General features: G+C 41.5%; 1 protein-coding gene across 2 annotated transcripts in view; it reads right to left on the minus strand.

Moving 5' to 3' along the window:
- TESK2 (testis associated actin remodelling kinase 2) overlaps positions 1 to 12,141 on the minus strand; it is a 133,285-nt gene extending 121,144 nt beyond the window's left edge. The window contains exon 1 of one of the 2 annotated variants that reach the window (XM_007450358.1): positions 11,830 to 12,141. The gene's annotated coding sequence lies outside the window, so the exon portion shown is untranslated. The remainder of the gene's footprint in view (positions 1 to 11,829) is intronic. The other variant, XM_007450360.1, reaches the window with a different exon arrangement.
- Between the last annotated feature and the right edge of the window lie 574 nt (positions 12,142 to 12,715).

Raw genomic sequence — 12,715 nt, forward strand, 5'->3', positions numbered from 1 at the left:
ACATTGTTACATATTATTTAAAACATATATATGTGACCAAAATAAATTAAACAAGACAAGTTTAAAAAATTCTGATTCCAGCTAAGTAGCTGAATCATCTTGGGCATGTTACTTAACTTCTTCCCCTCATTTATAAAATAGAGGTAATTAACTATATCTCACTGAGTTATAATGAGAATTAATGACAACACACTAAGGAATTAAAGGATAAAAATGCATAAATGAAGCAAAAGGCAGGGTGCATAACACACAGTAAGCATTCAATAAAAATGAGTTCCCTTTCCTCTCTCTTCCCCAGCCCAACCTTAATCCTAGTTCTGGATGCTGCAAGTATACAACAAATTAAGTCTGGTTTTCTTCTTTATGATACCTTTTCAGTTACCAAGTTTTCTCCAGGGCACATATACACAAATCTTTCAAGTTTCCCATGAAACATGGCATCAAGAGCTCCCTGGTTATCCTCTTTAAAGTTTAGCCTTAATTGCCCTCCAAACTGTCAAAGCTCTTCTAAAACACAATAGCAAAAAAAGTACACAATATTACATATATGATCTAACTAGGACAGAATTGAGTAGGATTATTATTTCCCATAATCTGGATATAAAAAAGATAGTTTCTGATCTTCTAAGTACACTAAATGTATCTAAAACTTTTTATGCTGGAACATGAAGCTTGACACAAGATCAACCGATTGATATTAGACCCATTCAAATAAGCTGAGATGCTAAAGTACTAAGAGGATTATGAATTTCCAGGATAGGACTTCTCTAGTGGTCCAGTGGTTAAGAATCCACCCACCAAGGCAGGGGACACGGGTTCAATCCCTGGTCCAGGAAGATCCCACATGCCGCGGAACAACTAAGCACGTGGGCCACAACTACTGAGCCTGCACTCTAGAGCCCACGGGCTGCAAGTACTGAACCCGCGTGCCTAGAGCCCGTGCTCCACAGCAAGAGAAGCCACTGAAATCAGAAGCCCACACACCTCAACAAAGAGTAGCCCCCACTCGCCACAACTAGAGAAAGCCCGCACACAGCAACGAAGACCCAATGCAGCCAAAAATAAATAAATAAAATAGATAGATAAATAAATAAATTTCCAGGATAATCTTTATTTTGATAAATTTTCCTATTTGATTTTAAGAAGACCACTTAGGTCAAATAGGCAACTCACCTCTTCTGATAAAGTGGTTAGAAGTCTATTTCAGAGGCTGGGAAATAAAGCAATCAAGAGAAAAAGGAAGTTAGATTCCTGGGGTTAGGGCAGGCTCTTCTATAGTTTACATTACAAAGGTCAAAGGAGGAATCTGATAAAAGGCAAAACAAAATTAATAACATGAAGTATTGTCAAAAAATATTCACCAAAAAATATTTTTCAACTTTATTTCTCTCTCAAGTGTATTATTTCCACTAAAGGGAATATTTTATAGCCATTAAAAGTGAGTTACTGGGCTTCCCTGGTGGCGCAGTGGTTGAGAGTCCGCCTGCCGATGCAGGAGACACGGGTTCATGCCCCGGCCAGGAGGATCCCATGTGCCACGGAGCGGCTGGGCCCGTGAGCCATGGCCGCTGAGCCTGCACGTCCGGAGCCTGTGCTCCGCAGAGGGAGAGGCCACAGCAGTGAGGGGCCCACGTACCGCAAAAAAAAAAAAAAAGAATGAGGTAAATTCTATATATACTGACATGGAGAGATGTTCAAGCTTCACTGTCAACTGACAATACCAAGATATAGGTATTGTCACTTGACAGTGTCACTGTTGGCAAAATAGAATGTATAGTGCAATCGTACTTTTATTTTTTAATAGTAAACATTAGTATATATCTAAAAATACAATTTAAAGGAATGCATATATTAAACTTTATCTTGGTGGAAGAGGTGATTATAAGAAAGACTTTTTTTTTTTTAATTTATTTTTGGCTGTGTTGGGTCTTCGTTGCTGCATGCGGGTTTTCTCTAGTTGCGGCAAGCAGGGTCTACTCTTCCTTGCTGTGCGTGGGCTTCTCATTGCAGTGGCTTCTTTTGTTGTGGAGCACAGGCTCTAGGCATGCGGGCTTCAGTAGCTATGGCATGTGGACTCAGTAGTTGTGGTTCGCAGGCTCTAGAGCACAGGCTCAGTAGTTGTGGCACATGGGCTTAGTTGCTCCCCAGCATGTGGGATCTTTCTGGACCAGGGCTCAAACCCATGTCCCCTGCATTGGCAGGTGGATTCTTAACCACTGTGCCACCAGGGAAGTCCCAAGACTCATTTTTTTATGGAATACATTTCTGCTCAGTTTTTTTACAATGATCTTGCATTACTTTTGTTTAAAAAATGAAGATTAAAAGCTTAGAACAGGGCTTCCCTGGTGGCACAGTGGTTGAGAGTCCACCTACCGATGCAGGGGACACGGGTTCATGCCCCAGTCCGGTAAGATCCCACATGCCACAGAGCGGCTGGGCCCGTGAGCCATGGCCGCTGGGCCTGCACATCCGGAGCCTGTGCTCCTCAGTGGGAGAGGCCACAGCAGTGAGAGGCCCGCGTACTGCAAAAAAAAAAAAAAAAAAACTTAGAACAACTAAAAATCACCCTTTCATCCCTTCCACTACAACAGCTTAGACTACATGAGATGAAATTTATATGTTAAGTGCAAAGAGGGAGGGGCAAAAATATAAAAATTGAATAATCAATGATTATAATTATATAAAAGTATACACTGGAAAAAATAAAGGAATTATACCAAAGTGATAATCTTATTTTGGGTAGAAAATGTATGACTTATTCTTTACTCTTATTCTAAACTTTCTGTAATGTTATATTGACAATAAATATAGCAAACTGAACATAATTTCACAATCAATGTATAATGAAAATGAGTCTCTTAAAGCATTTAATTATTAATATACAGAAATACGAATATAAAAGCTGACCTGTAGTAATTCGACCAAATTCATATTAACTACAGCATACTCCCTGGCATTTCTTTTTTCTGAAAGGGGTTTGCTTCCTTAAAATATTTTCTTTCTGATTTAAATTCAGGAAAAAAATTCTAATTCCAGTTAAAAATGTATTCTCTAATGTAACTATGAAGCTTTAAGAGGACTTTTAATGTAATTTCCTTATACTTGTAAAGCTTCAACAAGACCAGAGCCTTACCATGCCAGAGGGTTATCTGGTCTTAAGAATCCAAAGGAAAGAGTACATAACTATTATAAAAGGTATTTTCAAACAATGCCTATTTTCATAGTTCTTTAATATATATACACATATATACTTTTCAAATAAAGGGTCATATTACAGTCTGAAATTTCACTTCTGTTTAAATACAATTGTCTTTGATAATATCTCTACTATTTCATAAGCATGAAAGATTTCAACATCGGGCTTCCCTAGTGGCACAGTGGTTGGGGGTCCGCCTGCTGGTGCGGGCAAGCGGGTTCGTGCCCCGGTCTGGGAGGGTCCTGCGTGCCGCTGGGCCTGCACGTCCGGAGCCTGTGCTCCGCGGCGCACGGGGCTGTTGTTCCACGACACCTGGTTGCTGGCGTCCACCTTCAGCTCGATCGGCGGGGGGGGGGGCGAGGGCCCCGGGGGGGGGGGGGGGGGCCGCGGCAGTGGGAGGCCCCCGTACCGCAAAAAAAAAAAAAAAGATTTCAACATCATTTCAGCCTAGTGGGAAGGAAGCAAACTGCAACCTGTAACAGTTCACATAACACACATGACAGTTAAAAACAAAATTCAATGGCGGCTTGCCTGGTGGTGCAGTGATTAAGAATCCACCTCCCAATGCAGGAGACACGGGTTCGATCCCTCATCTGGGGATATCCCACATGCTGCGGAGCAACTAAGCCCGTGCACCACAACTACTGAGCCCGTGTGCCACAACTACTGAAGCCCGTGCGCCTGGAGCCCGTGCTCCGCAACAAGAGAAGCCACCACAATGAGACCGCACACCGCAACAAAGAGTCGGCCCCACTCGCCACAACTAGAGAAAGCCCACATGCAGCAACGAAGGCCCAACGCAGCCAAAAATTAAAATTTTTAAATTAAAAAAAAATTCAATGACATTTGTGGCATATAAAATTCCTTAGCTTGGCATTCAAAGACTTTGCTCTACTAAAACTGGCCTAATCATTAGCCCCCAGACTTAACCCTCCTTTCAAGTGTAGCTTTCCCCTCCTAACTTGGCTTAAGTGATGTTCATCTCATTCCAGCTGTTGTGCTCAGTTAACACCTTCTTGGTCTTCCTATCTTCACTCTCACACCTCTCCCAATCTATTCTCCAAAATAAGTAAACTTTTGAGAACTTTTTATGTGTGATACAAAGGCTCTTTCTTATCTGGCCCCTGCCCACATCTCCAGCCTCACCTATCTCTATTCCTCTACCCACAGACACAATCTGCTCCAAACATAGAGAACTACTTGTAGAGTCCCGCTCACACTTCAATACCTAGAAGGAATATTCCTTCTCCCTGGCATGTTCTTCTTGACCTCTTCTACATGGCTCTCCAGTGATCATCTCATATGGGAAGTGTTCTCTGACTCCTCAATCTCTTTTTTCTGTGTTTTGATAATGCCTTCCACAAAGCTCTGTTATGATAGTTATCACACAGTATTTTAATTGTGGCTTATCTGTCTCTTTCACTGGACTCTGAGCTCCGTGAGGGTTAGACTTGAACTTACCTCCAAATGAATTATGGCATACAAATTTTAATACTACTATATGAATCAAAATCTACAGTGGATAAAAAAATCAAAATAAATAAGACATTGAGATTCCGTACTTCCTATGTAAAAACATATTCATTCTTTCATTCACTCAGTCAACAAATATTTATTTAGCACCTACTAAGGGCCAGGCACTATGCCAAACCCTAGGGAGTTGACAATGCAAACACATACACAAAAAGAATCCTGAGAGTTGAAAATGTTAACATTGGCTATTAACTCTTTGAATCTTGGGGAGATCTGAATAATTGAAAATCATCTCTATTCCCCAATTCCTCCTTAATGAACATGCATTAATTTTATAATCTTACACACACACACACACACACAAAAGTGAGGGGTCCTCCCAAATTACAAATTCCTACCAATCAGTAAGAATACAATACGCAAAATAAATAATGTGCAAATTTGTCAACCATAGCTTATGTGAAAGCAAAACAATTTTTGAGAACTTTTAGTCAGATTCCAATTATACCTAATACAAAGAACAACAAAGACTAAAGTATGCAAAAATACATCAGGATTTCCACTGTGCCTACTTTTGAAAAAGATCCCATGCAAATTGTCCAAGAAAAACACTGACCACAAGATCAATACCACCCTAGTTTCCCACACTGCAGAAAACAAAAATTTGTCATCCTATTCCATTTAATGCAGGAGAAGAGATGACAACCTCTATACAATTTGTTCAGAAGACAAATTAATAAGTAACACCATATTTCATCTGTATAATGATTTACAGTTTATAGTTCACAAAGCACTTTGACCTTCACAATAATTCTATTTTCCTGTTCCCACCAGATAGATTAAAAAACTAATGATTGAGATGAAGAAGGTCTTTCTAACTATGACTCAAAATCCAAAAGCCATAGAAGACAAGATTGATAAGTCTGTCTACATAAAAATCTAAAAGTTCTGCATGGGAATAAAAGAAGTCAGAAGACAAATGTCAAAACGGGAAAATATTTGCAATACATAACCCAGACAAAAAAATTTATCTTATTACATGTATATATGATATATATATATATAAATACATATATATCAATACATAAATAAATATATATACATATTTATATCATATATAAAAAGAGAGAGAAACTTAGAAATCAATAGGAAAGAGGCCTATGACTCAAAAGAAAAACAGGTAAAGAATTTAAACACGTAGTTTACAGAAAAGGAAACATGAGTGATCAAACAATATAAAAAGATCCTTAACCTTAACGTAATATTTTAAAACTTAAAACTACTCTGAGGTATCATTTTTCTCTATCAGATTGGCAAAAATTCAAGTTTGATAACAGTAAAACATAATCTTAGTAACACCAATCCTGAAGCCAGAATACTTGGTTTGAATGTCTGCCACAGTAACTGTATGATTTGGGCAAATCACTTAAAATCTCTATTCCTCAAATTATTAATCTGAAAAACGGAGATAATAACAGTGCCTACCTCAAAGGATGTTATTAAGATAAAATGAAGCAATGTATATAAAGCACTTAGAACAGTATCTGGTACACAGTAAGTACCATGTAAGTATTAGCTATGATACAGCTAATGTTGGTGCGTGAACAGGCAATGCACATTTTGGAGCAACCCCAAAGGGAAGCAATTTGGAAACATATTTCACAGTTGTAAATGCATATATCCTTTGACTTAGAAATCCCACTTTCTATAAAGTTATCCCACAAATATCCTTGCACACATGTAAAATGACACATGTTCAAGGGTCTCCATTACAGAATTGCTTATAATATCAAAAGAGTAGAAGCAATACACATGTACAACAATAAGGAACTAGTTAAAATTATGATACATCCATTCAATGAAATACTGTGCAGATTTTTTGAAAAAAAGCAGAAACTCTCTATGTACTGATCTGGAAAGATCTCCAAGATACATTAAGTGAAAAAGCATTTGGGGGGTAATGGGTTGAAGGTGCAGAACAGTGGGGACTATGGACTAACTTTTGCATGAAAAGTAGGAAAAATACATTCATAATTGTAAGCGTTTGCCTAAAGAAAGTCTAAAAAAGTGTAAAGAAACCAGTAAAAGTGGTTGGGCAAGGGACATGGAACTGCGTGGATGAGGAATAGGCATAGGAGTGAGACTTTCACTGTTTATATAAAATATATAAATATTCAACTACTTATTTAACCATTTGAATGTATTACCTATTCAAAAATTAAATTAAAAAAACCCTAACGCTCAGAGGATAAAAAATTTGCCTACAATCATATAGCTAATCATAACAGGGTTGATGACAGTTAGGACTTCCATTTTTTTCCTTATATCACACTGCCCTTCTGAAATTTTCAGGAATGTAAGATTTAAAAATTATCACAAGTAAGCCTTTCTCTGAAACAACCACTCCGAGTGCTCAGCAGAAATAACACCAGTGAGACTACACTGAAGTCATCTCCATATGATGACTTGGAAAACAGTATAATATTCATTGTTGGCCCAAAACATTCACCATCACCCACACTATACAATGTAATACTTGGGCTTCATTTACCAGAAGGAGACAAAATTCTCATAAAAGCCCTTATCATAGATTTCAAATTCAAAAACAACATTCATTTTGCAGAAAAGATGAAATGTACGACACGAAGATTATATTTAGAAACACTTTCACATAGAGAAAAAATCATTAAGGCAAGTCAGCTTTCTACTCTAAATAAGCCAGGGTATGAGTACATGTAAATATGTAAATGTGTAATTTACTTTTTACAAATAACGTAAGTACAAAATGTCATTGGGGATACTGGGTTGGAGATTCCCTAGTCTAGCTTCTCAGCACATACACTTTTAAACAGAGCTAAACAGGCCTATCATATTCCAAATCACAAAAGATCTGTGTTTCAGACCATCCCAAATAGACATCTGTTTGAGAGAATAATACATCATATACCCAGGGCATCAAGCATTTGAGGATCTCGACATTAATTCACACACAAATATCTGTACCACCTAGTACTGCTTTTGAACAAGTGCCAAGGAATGTCCAACTCAATTCTGGGTCTCTTAGTTCTGAGCAGCCCCACAAATAGGACCCAATACCTTCTCTGTTCCATTTCCCGCTTCATAGTGGGCAACTATGACATCCATATTGATGACATATCAATATCCTTTATAGCCCCTTAACCTCCCACTACTTCAATAATCTATACGTCTATTCCCCTTCAACAGCACTGAGACAGTTACACTCTGGTTTGTTTTTGTTTTTGTTTTTTTGCGGTATGCGGGCCTCTCACTGTTGTGGCCTCTCCTGTTGCGGAGCCCACGCTCCGGACGCGCAGGCTCAGCGGCCATGGCTCACGGGCCCAGCCGCTCCGTGGCATGTGGGATCTTCCCGGATCAGGGCACGAACCCGTGTCCCCTGCATTGGCAGGCGACTCTCAACCACTGCGGCACCAGGGAAGCCCTGGTTTGTTTGGTTTTTTTGGTTTATTTATTTACTTATTTATTTGTTTGTTCATTCATTCATTCATTCATTCATTTTGGCTGCGTTGGGTCTTTGTTGCTGTGCGTGGGCTTTCTATAGTTGCAGCGAGTGGGGGCTAGTCCATTGTGGTGCGCAGTCTTCTCATTGTGGTGGTTTCTTGTGTTGCGGAGCATGGGCTCTAGGCATGCAGGCTTCAGTAGTTGTGGCTCACGGGCTCTAGAGCGCAGGCTCAGTAGTTGTGGCACACAGACTTAGTTGCTCCGCGGCATGTGGGATATTCCCAGACGAGGGCTCGAACCAGTGTCCCCTGCATTGGTGGGCGGATTCTTAACCACTGCGCCACCAGGGAAGTCCCTACACTGTTTTTTGTTTTACCTTGAAACTATATTTATACTGAACTCTCAGCTTTCTCATTCTGTTTTTCTTACAAAACCTAGTCTTCAACCACATTTCTGACTGCCTCCTTATTCTCCAAGTACACCAGTCCCAATGAAGGTTTTATTTCTCACAGCCCCAGCTCTGATGCTCAAAGTGCATCATACCATCATACCTCCCACACTATCACTAGCAATGTAAAATTACTCTCCATTTTACCTTTCTTTCTTGTAAATTCCAATTCTGGATCAACCCAATCATCTTTTTTGCCCTCTTGCTCTTAGGCTGCTGGAGTGGAAAATGCATGCTCCTGGGCCCCACTACAAATATATATTTCTAACTTGAACTGGGCTTAAATGTGTCAGTAATCTTTTTTATTTAATCCTTAATCCAGGGACTTCCCTCCCTGGTGGCGCAGTGGTTAAGAATACGCCTGCCAATGCAGGAGACACAGGTTCGAGCCCTGGTCTGGGAAGATCTCACATGCCACAGAGCAACTAAGCCTGTGCACCACAACTACTGAGCCTGCAAGCCACAACTACTGAGCCCGCACACCTAGAGCCTGTGCTCCGCAATGAGAAGCCACCGCAATGAGAAGCCTGCACACTGAATGAAGAGTAGTCCCCGCTCGCCACAACTAGAGAAAGCCCGCATGCAGCAATGAAGACCCAACGCAGCCAAAAATAAAAATTAATTAATTAATTAAAAAAAGAATCCTTAATCCATTCCTCTTTCAGTTTCCACTGAATATTTCCATGGCCATAATACTCAAGCCAGAAACTCACCATAGTTCCTTCAGTCTCCAAAGATAATTGACGTCTCCACAGATAACTTATCACATCAACAAAATAAAACCATCTTTTAAACTCTCTCACCTTCCTTGCCTCCTACCACATCATTATCCATCTGGATGTCTATCCTTTTGGTGTCAAAGAATGAAATGCCCAACATATCTCCTAAATAAAATTTCCCCTCAACCTACCATACTAAAAAGAAAAACACACATGTGCCATAGTGGAAAGAACACAGGTTTCAGAGCTAGACAGACTTTTTCAAATTCTTGCCTATAGCCTTCCCAACTGTAAAAGAGGGATACTGATACATAAACAAGGCTGTTGTGATCTATAACGCATCTTTATGATTCCTGGCATATAGCATAACCTCAACAAAGGTGTTTCACTACTATCAGCTCTCCTTCACAACCACAGTTGTTGAAAAAGTAATTTTACTGTCTCACATTTGCTCCTCAATCCATCATGATCTGACTACTGCCATCATTCCCACCATCACGCTACCTAAAGTGTCTTTCAAAGAAAGCAAGTGATCTCCCAATTACTAAATTCAGTGGTTTCTTCCGAATTCTCATTCTACTGGTCATATACCACATCATACACTGATGGTCGCCCTCTCCCTTCTTGAAACCCTTTCTTCCTTTGGCTTCTATCATAATGCCATTCTGTTCTAGTTCTTGTCCCACTGTTTTAACCTCTCTTTTTCAGTGTCTATTACCCTTCAAACAATGATATTCCTTCTGGTCCACAGCCCTTTTCTTCTCTTCTTTCAGTATTACCATCCCCTACTAAGGCGTCAAACATCCCCCATATACTCTTTGTTGACCCTCAAATATATGTATTCAGTTCCAAACTTTCTCCCAGTTTTCAGACCCAAATTTCCATCTACCCACAATGATACCCAAAAAACACCTCAAACTAAACTTGTCCAAAACCACATTCATTACCTCCCCTCAAAATTGCTTCTTTATGTTCCCTATTTCACTTAACACTACCAATCCATCCCCTCAGCCAAGTTAGAAATCCCCCACTAATTCTCTCAACTCTATTTTTTTCATAATAAATACTATTTATTAAAAGACATAAAAGTGAAAATACAAGTTACAGATCAGAAGAGAATTTTTGTAACTAATTGTACTCAAAGTATATTAAAAAAAACTTTTAGAACTTAGTAAGAAAAAACCCCACAAAGTAGAAAAATGGGCAAGAGACTTAACAAGCAATTCACAGAAGAAACCAAATTGGGAAACACAAGATATTCAACATTATTAATAATTGGGGAAATGCAAATAAAGACCACAGTACCTTTTATACCCCCTAAATTAGTAGAAATTTAAATGTCAGATACTACCAAATACTAATAAGAATATGAAGCAGTGATAACATTCATACTCTGCTATAGGAGTGTAAATTGCTGCAACCACTTTGGAAAACAATCTGCTATCTTATGAAGTTAAAGTGTATATACCCCATGACCCTGCTCCTAGGTCTTGTTGCATGTGTGTACCCCCAACTCCAGCCATAGGCAATCACTAATCTACATTCTGTTTCTATAGTTTTGCCCACTCTGGACATTTCATATAAATGGAATCATACAGTCAACTCTGTTTTGAAACCTCATGGAACTGCATGCCATTCTCTTCATTTTCCTACCACTATTCCCCTCTGACCTGGATTAGCACACTACTTTCCTGCCTACCTAGGCTTTCTGCCTCCACGCTCTTCACTTTGAATTCTTCCTCCATATTTTCACCAGAGATAATCAACCATACCAAACTCCTGTTTAAAAGCTTCAATGGCTCCCCATACCTACAGAATAAAGTCCAAATTATTTAGCAAAGTTTTTTTCAGAGGGATACATTGAAAGGTTTTTAAATTCGACAAACCCGGTTTCACTTCTAGCTAAATCTGAATACTGGCTTAGTCCAGAGTGTTCAAAGTTAAGGGTAAAAGGCAGAGGAGGGAAAAGGAAAGATGCGGAGAGGAGGGATGACAGGGGAGGAGTGAAAAAAATGAGTCAGTAGTGTCTGAGAGGAGGGAAGTATCTTTCGAGGGTAGAAGTGGGTGTTTTCGAGGGTGTTACGTTTGAGAAAAGTGAGGGAATCCAGATCTCTGAGCGAGCTGACAGGGTGGAGCTGGAGGTCTCCGAAACGGGAGTTCTCCGAGGAAATGAAGAAGTCCTGAGTCTCTGAAGTGGGGAAAGAGCCTGAAGGAGTCGGGGACCAAGTCCCAGATACGAAGGAACTTCTACGGGTTCCGGGCCTCTAAAGTGGGGAGGGAGAAGGCGCGGGGCGGGGGTGAGGAGCCGTCCCGGGACCCTGAGGGAAGTGAAAAGAGTAGGGGAAGGGGTCGAGGAGTGTCCCCAGCCGCTGAGAGGAGGCTCCGGGAAGCGAAGGAGTCTTGCCAGTGCTAAAAGACCGGAGCCCCAATGCTTCTAAGCCCAGGCGGGCGGCAGCCGCGCACGCGGGCCGGGGTGCCCTGGGTTAGTGCCCCACGCGCTCTCTTGGCGTTACCTGAGGCGGGACTGAGCAGCCAGAGGGATGCCTGCGCGGGCGGGAAGGGGAGGCAGAGGCAAAGAGGGAGCATAGTACCCCTCACAGCTCGGAGGCGGCAGCGGCTATTAGCCTGCGGAGGCGGTAGGGCTCCCTCGCGCAGAAGCCGGCGACTCAGCTGGGCCAGCGGCGGCGGAGGACGAGGAGGCTACTGCCATGACCCCGCAGCCGGGGCCGCTCCCCCCGCCTGTTCGGCGAGGCCAGGAGAATGATCCGGCCGGCGAGCCAAAGAGCGCAGCTGGAAGCGCCCTGGGCTGGTCCGCTAGCGACTGAAACTCCTGCCCGGGCGGGCAGGGAAGCTAGGGGCGGGGTTTCAACGGTCACGCCCCTCTTCTCAAGCCCTCCCTCAGAGCAGCCAATCAATCGTTAATCCTGGAAAAACGAGCTAGTGAAATTGCCCAATTAGCACTAGGAATGCCACGTGGTATGAGGGTGGACACAATGGGCGTTCAGAAAAGCCAATCATCAGCCCAAAGCGCCAACTCCGGAGGACGAAGGGAACCAATAGGAAGGAAGTAGGAGTAAAAACAGAAGCAGCAGTGTGCGGGAAAGGCGGAACCAAGGGCGGAACCAAGGAGGAGGGAATACACCTGGGGAAAACCCGAGCCCAGGAGCCTCTCAGAGGGCGGGAGAGTAAACACAAAATGGGCCAATCAAAATGCCAAACATATAAGCGCTTGGTAATTGATAAAGGCAACAGAAAATGGATTCTACTGGCGCGGCTTTTGGCTTGGTGAAGATATAGCTGAATAAGGACTTGCGTAGGCAAAAGCCGTATGAACGCAGAGTCGGACAGGATCTCACTATAGTGTGGAGGGAAAACTGAAATAAACAATTATTAGCGACT

Source organism: Lipotes vexillifer, unplaced genomic scaffold (genome assembly GCF_000442215.2).
Source record: "Lipotes vexillifer unplaced genomic scaffold, Lipotes_vexillifer_v1.1 scaffold961, whole genome shotgun sequence".
Lineage (NCBI taxonomy): Eukaryota > Metazoa > Chordata > Mammalia > Artiodactyla > Lipotidae > Lipotes > Lipotes vexillifer.